This window comes from Clarias gariepinus, chromosome 11 (assembly GCF_024256425.1).
Source record: "Clarias gariepinus isolate MV-2021 ecotype Netherlands chromosome 11, CGAR_prim_01v2, whole genome shotgun sequence".
NCBI lineage: Eukaryota > Metazoa > Chordata > Actinopteri > Siluriformes > Clariidae > Clarias > Clarias gariepinus.
In genome coordinates this window covers 22,572,679-22,582,246 of record NC_071110.1, presented here as the reverse complement: position 1 = coordinate 22,582,246, position 9,568 = coordinate 22,572,679, and the positions used below count along the sequence as shown (strand labels likewise).

Below are 9,568 nucleotides of genomic sequence, written 5' to 3'. Positions count from 1 at the left end.
GTTTGCAACATAAAACGCTAATGCATCTCTACAAAAGGGCAGAGGACTTAATTACTTTCTAATAAACACATGTAAGGGTATTATTTTTGCTTTCATACTTCTTCATTCATGCCCATGTTTATATTTTTAATATTGTTACTGTGTCTTTTTACATCTATTTTAAGTTTGTTGAACCAGTAATGGCAATTGTCATGTTTGCTGATACAGTACAAGTACAAAATAAAAGATTAAAGATCAAAGTATTTTATTCTTTATGCTTTTTTATTATTTGTTTAGGGTTTTAACAGCTTTAAATACAGACAATAGACGTTTTATGAAAATAATTGTGTGTAATTCTATACATTTTTTTGATTTACCAATAGTATTCTGTATTCCAGCAGAAAGATCTTGGAGTTTTTAAGTTTTTTAATAATCTGCTATAAATATATAAATAAATAAAACATCCTGTATATGGTATATGCAATTAAAATGACAAAGATTTAAACGGTAAGGTAAATATAAATGTAAGTAATTTATGTTTTAATTGTAGAAAGCCGTATGTAGACTTGTTATATGTTAAGAAACAGATAACAATTATTTAAAAACAACAGTTTAAAAGATGCTTTTATAATGAAAATCTGTGATTTCACTAAGGCTGGGCTGTTAAATTACAGCAAGAATATAAGGGGAAATAGTTTTTATATAATAGTCGTGTAGAATAATAGAAGATTTAAAAAAAAAAAGGTATCTTACCGTGATTTAACAGTATCTGTTTGGCAAACTTTGCTGCCAGACTTTTTACTGTGGATTTGATTATTTCTTTTTAGAGTGCATATTCAATTATTTTAATTAATCATTAAATAATTAGGATTAGAACTTTTCACATATAAATACTGAATATAAAAGTGTTTTTTAATACTTGCTTTTAATACTCCTCTCCTTCTTCCTCTCCCTCGCCATCAATGGAGTCAGCACCAACCTCCTCATAATCCTTCTCCAGGGCAGCCATGTCCTCTCTGGCCTCAGAGAACTCACCTTCCTCCATACCCTCACCAACATACCAGTGCACAAAAGCGCGCTTGGCATACATCAGATCAAACTTATGATCAAGACGCGCCCAGGCTTCTGCAATGGCTGTGGTGTTGCTCAGCATGCACACAGCCCTCTGCACCTTGGCCAGGTCTCCACCTGGAACCACAGTGGGAGGCTGGTAATTGATGCCCACCTTGAACCCAGTGGGACACCAGTCTACAAACTGGATGGTGCGCTTGGTCTTGATGGTCGCGATAGCAGAGTTTACATCTTTAGGCACCACATCACCACGGTATAGCAGGCAGCAGGCCATGTACTTACCGTGACGTGGGTCACATTTCACCATCTGATTGGCCGGCTCAAAGCAGGCATTTGTGATTTCAGATACAGAGAGCTGCTCATGGTAAGCCTTTTCTGCAGAGATCACAGGAGCATAGGTGACCAATGGGAAATGAATACGAGGGTAGGGCACCAAGTTGGTTTGGAATTCTGTAAGATCGACATTGAGGGCACCATCAAAACGGAGGGAGGCAGTGATGGAGGATACAATCTGACTAATTAGCCTATTCAGGTTTGTGTATGTAGGACACTCAATATCAAGGTTTCTACGGCATATGTCATAGATGGCTTCATTGTCCACCATGAAAGCACATTCAGAGTGCTCTAGGGTGGTGTGGGTGGTCAGGATGGAGTTGTAGGGCTCCACCACAGCAGTTGAGACCTGAGGAGCTGGGTAGATGGCAAACTCCAGCTTGGACTTTTTACCGTAGTCAACAGACAGGCGTTCCAACAGCAGGGAAGTGAAACCAGAACCGGTTCCACCACCAAAGCTGTGGAAGACCCGTTGGTGCATTGGTCAGCCTAGAGATATAATGAATGCTAGTCAGTTTATGTTAAAAAATGTTATGTGAAAAAAATCTGTACAAATTTACAACCGAACCCAAGTGTTGCTTACCAGTTTGCGGATCCTGTCCAGCACCAGGTCAATCAGTTCCTTGCCAATAGTGTAGTGACCACGGGCATAGTTGTTGGCAGCATCCTCCTTCCCTGTAATGAGCTGCTCAGGGTGGAACAGCTGGCGATATGTTCCAGTGCGGACCTCATCTAGAGAAAAAGACGATTATTAAATCATAATAACATTGAAATCCAGACCACTGGTAACTGATAGCTGTGGTGCCAAAAATTTCAATCCTACCTATGACAGTGGGCTCCAGATCCACAAACACAGCCCTGGGGACATGCTTTCCTGCTCCAGTCTCACTGAAGAATGTGTTGAAGGAATCGTCTCCACCGCCAATGGTTTTGTCGCTGGGCATCTGTCCATCTGGCTGAATGCCGTGTTCAAGACAGTAGAGTTCCCAGCAGGCATTGCCAATCTGGACACCAGCCTGACCCACGTGGATGGAGATGCACTCACGCTGTGGAGACAAAAGGCACATTTGTGTCATTTTCCTAACCACTTGGATAAACCAATCTCTACAAGAAAAAAAAAAAAAATCTGTTATCCCAAACATGTACTCAGGATAGAGCACAACAATGAACCCACCTGATAAACTGACACCTGACTTTACACTTGACTGGAGGCTTACACTAACGAAATTCGAAAGCCAGCTTGGTTAGGAGGAGACGCTTATGTGCAAGCCCCGGATATACTGTAAGTGCTTAGGGGTGCACTGATTCTGCTCAGCACTGGCCATGTGACCACGACTCATTTCATAAAAGCATGTTTTTCTTTTAATTCAGTTATCTACAAAGGCAGGTTTATGTCTGTCACTACTAACTTTAACCTTTTGTGAGTTTGTGGGCTTCACAGAACCTCAGGATGAATCATTTTGCTTTAAAAAAAAATAAAAATTGGGGGGCAGAGGGGGACCTGTAAAATATAAAGTGTGTTTTTAAAGGATAAAAGACTGAAATACATATGAAATGTGTGAAATAGTATGTATTAGTTGTCATTGTTGTCACATCATCTATACCGCTTTATCCTGTATACAGGATCACGATGGGGCTGGAGCCCATCCCAGGAGACTTAGGGCACAAAGAACCTATGTGTAATAGTTAATGGGAATTTTTTTTGTTTATAACTCAGTTCAAGGAAATCGTTACATTATATACATGAAATTACATTGAATTGTAATGTTTCATTTAAATTCTACTTCCATATTCTGTCTCTACAAATGTCACTCCAAAAAAGTAAATAAACTCACGGGTAGCTAACAATTTTTATGATGGAGAAAAAATGTTGCATACTTACCATTTTTAAGTATGTGGCTTTAAAGTGTATATAAACAAAAGCTCAAGGTGTAAAATTGAACCTGGACTCAAATTCTCTCAGCCTGACAGTAAGGAGTCTGCATGAGAACATGAAATGTTTTACATACTCTATCCACTGTATATACTTTCCTGCTGTCTTCTTTTTCTTCTTTGTTGTTTAACGATTCTAATCTTTCATCACAGAGGGGCCGGGACATTTACGTTTTATGGTTAGAAGTTTGTTGCATCATAATTGGGGAGCACTAGGCTACATATGATTGTTGCATTTCAAATTTAATTATGCAACATTTATTTCAGGACGAGTAATCTGATCTCATTTTCTCTCTTTAAACAGTAGCAGTAAAATGACTACCACATGCAGCTAATCCAGGCAAATGGAGCCCAATTAACAATATGGGATCCACAGCCTTCGGGAGATGAAGCAAAGCACTAACAGCTATTAATTCAGTGTGGACTTTCTCACTAAAATTCTAAATCCCTCTATTTTTCCTTTCCATATGCAGCTCTGGTTTTTAATTTTTAGTTGCTGATCTAGTAGTAATTTGATGTGTGACTACACAGTTTTACCGGTATGACAATAACCTCAAATGATTTGTTAATTTTTCATTTCTTTATCAAGAGAAGCCAAGTGCTTAAGAGACTGTTAACCCTGACTTTCCATGTCATTGTTCGTACAAATCACAGTTTGCCAATGCTATAAAGATTTTATGCTTTATGATTTTTTAGAAAGGGCGGACAACTCGGTCTGGCTTCTCTTCAGCCATGACGGTACAAGTGTAATACCATGTTTAACCACAAATTAATCACATAGCATGTGGGGGGCGCTGTTTCACTCACTGAAAAATACTCAACAAAAAACAGAAGCGATTGCAGTCAGTAACAGCACAGAGGAGTTTATTTCTACAGCGGCAGTAGTTGGTGATTCAGAATCTATTGTTGGCCTGACACAGAACATAACGTTTTATAAATCTGAAAAAACAGCAACTGGAACGGAATCACATAATCATATTTACTCCCATCTTGCGTATCTTGATAATGCAGTTATCATTACTGATAAGAGCTCGGAGATCCTGGCCCTTTGTACAATAATGCCTCATTCTTGGGCAGGATCAACAGATATATAAGCAATGCCAATAACTGTCTCTTATGCACTTCCAGATCGGGTGAGGCCAAAAGAACATTGTTGATGTACTGTAATGCAAAGGGAGCTTCCTTAAACTTTATGCCCCTTCCTCTGACATATAGCCTAATAATAAAAAGTAGGTCTGTTATGGACATTGTGTTGTAATAAGAGATATAAAGCGACTTAAGACCAAAACACAAATGAACAGGTTCAGTTCTATAAAATTTAAAGTTTTATGTAGTCAATTTAGCTATGCCTAAAGTAGCTATTAACACTTGTGCATCAAAGTCAATCAAGAAGCTAAAATTATTTAATTCACAGTGTTTATCACACACAATATGTTACCTTGCTCATGTATAATTGGCTGCAAATAGGCTAACATATTTACTAGATATGATATCTACACAGACTGTAAAAAAGGAGGGGGGGGGGGCAAAGGGAGATCATTTAAATTTTAAATCAATTTGCGTGTTGCATTGGCCCCACCATATCTGGTGAGATCGTCCTGTCTGTGAGACAGGCTGAGAGGCTGTGAAAGACTTTTCACACTCATGCAAAAGTTCGTTTCACACAGGCATCTTTTTCCTTACTGTGCACATGCTTTCAATGCCCCTCCTTATAACAGTATTAACATACAACACACTAAACAGACTGAGTGCGATCACATTAGTCAGGCGTCAAAATCAGGCAGCACCTTGTGTAAGGTAAACCCTCAGCCTATTGGATTACTGCGTTGCAGCTTGCAAGCACATTACAGAGAAGGAATTCATATAGTGTATACTTATACAGCACCTTGAATGCCTAAACATAATGCTGGGTGTATAACATTAACAACTCGTTCAATCAACAACTTGTCAAATTGGCAAATGTGTTTGTTAATTGGTGATTGTTACTTTTAACGCATTGTCTCTTTTTAACATTGACTACTAAATCACCACTGAATATATCCCAGTAGTTTCCGAATCTATGAGAGGGGCCTCTGAATTATTATTAGAGGATGATGTATCCACTTATTCATTCACTCACTTACCAATTCATCGTCTTAACCACTTTATCCCCTATCAACAGGGTCGCAGGGGGTCGGAGCTTATCCCAGGGGACTTACTGTAGGGCACAATGCAGGATACAACCTGGATGGTTGGGATTTGGGAATACCAATTAGCCTAAACTACATGTCTTTGGACTGTCGGAGGAAACCGGAGTACCCGGAGGAAACCCGCCAAACATGGTGAGAACATGCAAACTCGATGTGCACAGACCCGAGACAGGAATCAAACTTGGACAGTGCTAACCACTAAGCCACCATGCTCCTATGAAGGATCCAAAGTACATAAACTGAAATGGAATGAATGAGGCATTCAAGCTTTCCCAAAATCTCAATTTGTGCTTGGGGAGAGTTAAAGGACTGCAAGTTATTTTCAAGACCCATTAAAATTGTTACAACCTTACAGATCCTCTAGACGAATTTGAAGTCCCGTTATAAATAAGCTACATTTACGGCATCCTTATGGAGTGTGACAGTGAGGTGCTCCTTGTACACACACTGCAAACATTACGCAAACGACTTCTTGTTGAGACTTTGACATCATAGGAGTAATTAGTAATGTATTGTTTTTTTTTAAGGTGTCTTTAGTTTTGAATACCTTCAAAACCTCAGAGGTAGTCTGTGCGACCACTGCACAGCATTGAAACTTTTTTTTTTTTTTTTACGAAAATAGGGGGTGGTAACAAAGGGGGTTATTACAAGTGCATTCCTAAGCTAGCTAAGTGACCATTTTGTCACTCTTAATGTTACAGTATAAGGATTTTAATAAACAAGAGTTCCGAGAATGTTGGAATGTTGTTTAAAGACTTTCAAATCACATTAGCCAGTATTTTAATCACGATAGACCATAGAGAACATAACAAATGTTTAAATTGAGATATTTTACACTTTTATCCACTAAATGAGCTCATTTCAAATGTAATGCCTGCTACAGGTCTCAAAAAAGTTGGCGTGGGGGCAACAAAGGGCTGAAAAAGCAAGAGAATTTGAAAAGATTCAACTTGGAGAACAGTTAGCAACTAATTGAGTTAATTGAAATCAGGTCTGTAACATGATTAGCTATAAGAGGGATGTCTTAGAATGGTACAGTCTCTCAAGAGTAAAGCTGGGCAAAAGCCATCTTCAATCTGTGAAAGAGTGGGTAAAAAGATTATGGAATACTTTAAAAACAATGTCCCTTTATCACAAATTGCAAAGGCTTTGCAAATCTCACTATCTACAGTACATAACATCAACAAAAGATTCAGAGAAACTGGAGAAATCTCTGTGCGTAAGGGACAAGGTCGAAGACCTTTGTTAGATTCCCGTGGTCTTTGAGACCTCAGACGACACTGCATCAATTATCGGCGTGATTGTGTCATTGACATTACTAAATGGGGCCTTCTTCTAGAAACCACTGTCGGTAAACACAATCCGCCGTGCCATCTGCAGATGCCAACTAAAGCTCTATCATGCAAAAATGAAGCCATATGTGTACAGTACAAAGTGCTAAAAGCACTGTCATGTCCTGTGGGGAAAGGCTCATTAAAATGGACTGCATCAAAGTGGAAAAGTCTTCCATGGTCAGACGAGTCCAAATTTGACATTCTTGTTGGAAATCACAGACGCCACGTCCTACGGGCTAAAGAGGAGGGAGACCTTCCAGCATGTTATCAGCATTCAGTTTAAAAGCCAGCATCTCTGATGGTATGGGGGTGCAAAAATAAGGTATGGGCACCTTGCATGTTTTGAAAGGCATTATGTATGCTGAATGGTTTCAGGCCTTGTGTATTTCAGCAGGACAATGCAAAACCCCATAGCGGAGCTATTACAGCTATTCTTACTATCTTCGTAGTAGAAGAGTCCAGGTTCTGAACTGGCCTGCCTGCAGCCAAGATCTTTCAACTATACTTTTCAATCTTTCACCTATAGACAACAGTTGGCGCATCATTAAACGAAAAACATGTCAAAGACGACCATAAACTCTTCAGCAGCTGGAAATTTATATGAGACCAAATTCCAACACCAAAACTCCAGAAACTCATAACATCAATGCCCAGATGTCTACACCATGGTAAACATGCCCCCGTTCCAACTATTTTGCGACCTGTAGCAGGCATCAAATTTAAAATGAGCTCATTTTGTGCATAAAATTGTAAAATCTCTCAGTTTAAACATTTATGTTCCCTATGTTCCATTGATAATAAATTATTGACTCATGTGATTTGAAATTGTTTTAGTTTTCATTTTATTTAAATAAAAAAAATATATTCCAAAATTTCCAAAATTTTGGTTGAACACGTTTAATTACCAGCTAAAGCAAGGACAACTCGCAAAACTGGTGAGCAAGACACTTCAACATCATCGTCATACTGTATTGAACAGTGCTAATGCTTTTAGTACTGAGAAAACTTTAACATTAAAACTAGCATTAGCAATTGAATGTTAGCTGTTATAAAACTTCCAGCAACAAGTTCTATGCTGACATATGCATGTAAGATCCACCAGGGACAGAATCACCAGATCAAGTCAGGTAGATGATAATGTTATTATCCATCATCTAGGTTGTCACATCACATGAACGGAGCACATCACCACCCTATTAACAGAGGTAGAGGTTAACTAAGCACTAATTTCCTTAGTTACTACGGTTTTCACTTATCTGTACTTTATTTGAGTGGTTTTAGTGAATACATTTTACTTTTACTCTATTTTCTACCTTACTAAACATCTGCATGGGTTTCCACTTACTTAACCGCAGTGGTGTGTAATATTTGAAGCAGTGATATCACCACCTGGTGGCCTGTAAGGAATTTCGTAAGTTGCATTCCTCCATGAAACACTAATGTAGCAGGTGTTTGAAACTAGGTTTTAACAGCCTAATATGATCTCAATACCTTTGTACTTGAGTTAAAATTTGAATGGAAGACTTAGATATTTTACTTAGTATGTATTACTTTTACTCAAGTACAGGATTTATTTACCCATCACTGGTATGCCAACAATGCCAAAATTGTAACTGGATAGCCATGAAAATACTGTCGTTTCATCAAAAAGGAGATGATCCAAGAATCAGGAGACCATAAGTCAGGTTATATTTAAAAAGATACATGTACAAAGATGGCCTGGGCATTCTGCAGTCTACATATAAAATATTTGTCAATACTAGAGCCTCACTGTCACTTCATTGCCAGGTTTCAGATCTGGTTGTTATGAATTTTGTGACAGACATAAATGCAGGTTAACCAGGCTTTACTGATGTTCTTTACTCAGGCAAACAAGCTCAGGAAGGTCAGAAAAGGCATTCAAGTTTGAGTATCATTAACTGAAATTGCATACATGTAACAAGGCTTGACAACACTGTGTATTACTTCGCAGTTAGGAGCGTAGATTGAGTTAGAGAGATTGGTTTATTGTGAGATCTGATTTATTCAACCCTGTAAGGGGTTGGGTTGTTCATCACTTATTTATTATAGCCTGTTTGTTCAGGCCCCCTACTGTACTGATAAACAACATATTTACAGTGATTTTGTTAAATGAAACAATGACAAAGACAATTTTTGTACATTTATTCTTTGTACAGTGTTTGTACAGTGCCTAAATTTTGGGACAGACGTTTTTTTTTTTGAGATAAATGACTTGTAAAGACTTTTTAGCGACTACGGGATAATCCACATTAAAACCTTATTTATTCTCTCTCACTCATCATTTCTATATCACTTATCATGTAAATCATCAGGGGAATCTCAGGGGACTTGGGGCACAAGCCAGGGTACAACCTGGACGTTGGCCCAATCTGCGTGTCTTTTGACTGTGGGAGGAAACTGGAGGACCCAGAGGAAACCCATCAAGCACGAGGTCCATGCATACAGACCCAAAGGCGAGAATTGAACCCTTGACCATGGAGGTCTGATGATACAGTGCTAACCTTAATGCTGCCCAGGATCCTTTAATGTATTCACTAATAATTCTTGCAGTATGCTGCATGCTGACAGTAACTTGTACAGATTATAGATCAGCTGTCTGCTGGTTAAATAAACCAGACTAAGTCAAAGTTAGCTAATTCTATCTACGGTAGTTTAGTTTAGTTTAGTAGTGGTGTTTCTTTTTTAGACTGTATAATAGTTTGCTGCTTT

At 38.6% G+C, this 9,568-nt stretch overlaps 1 pseudogene; it reads right to left on the bottom strand.

The window, feature by feature from the left end:
- Positions 1–904: 904 nt before the first annotated feature.
- Positions 905–3,352, bottom strand: LOC128532841 (tubulin alpha chain-like; annotated as a pseudogene).
- Positions 3,353–9,568: the final 6,216 nt, after the last annotated feature.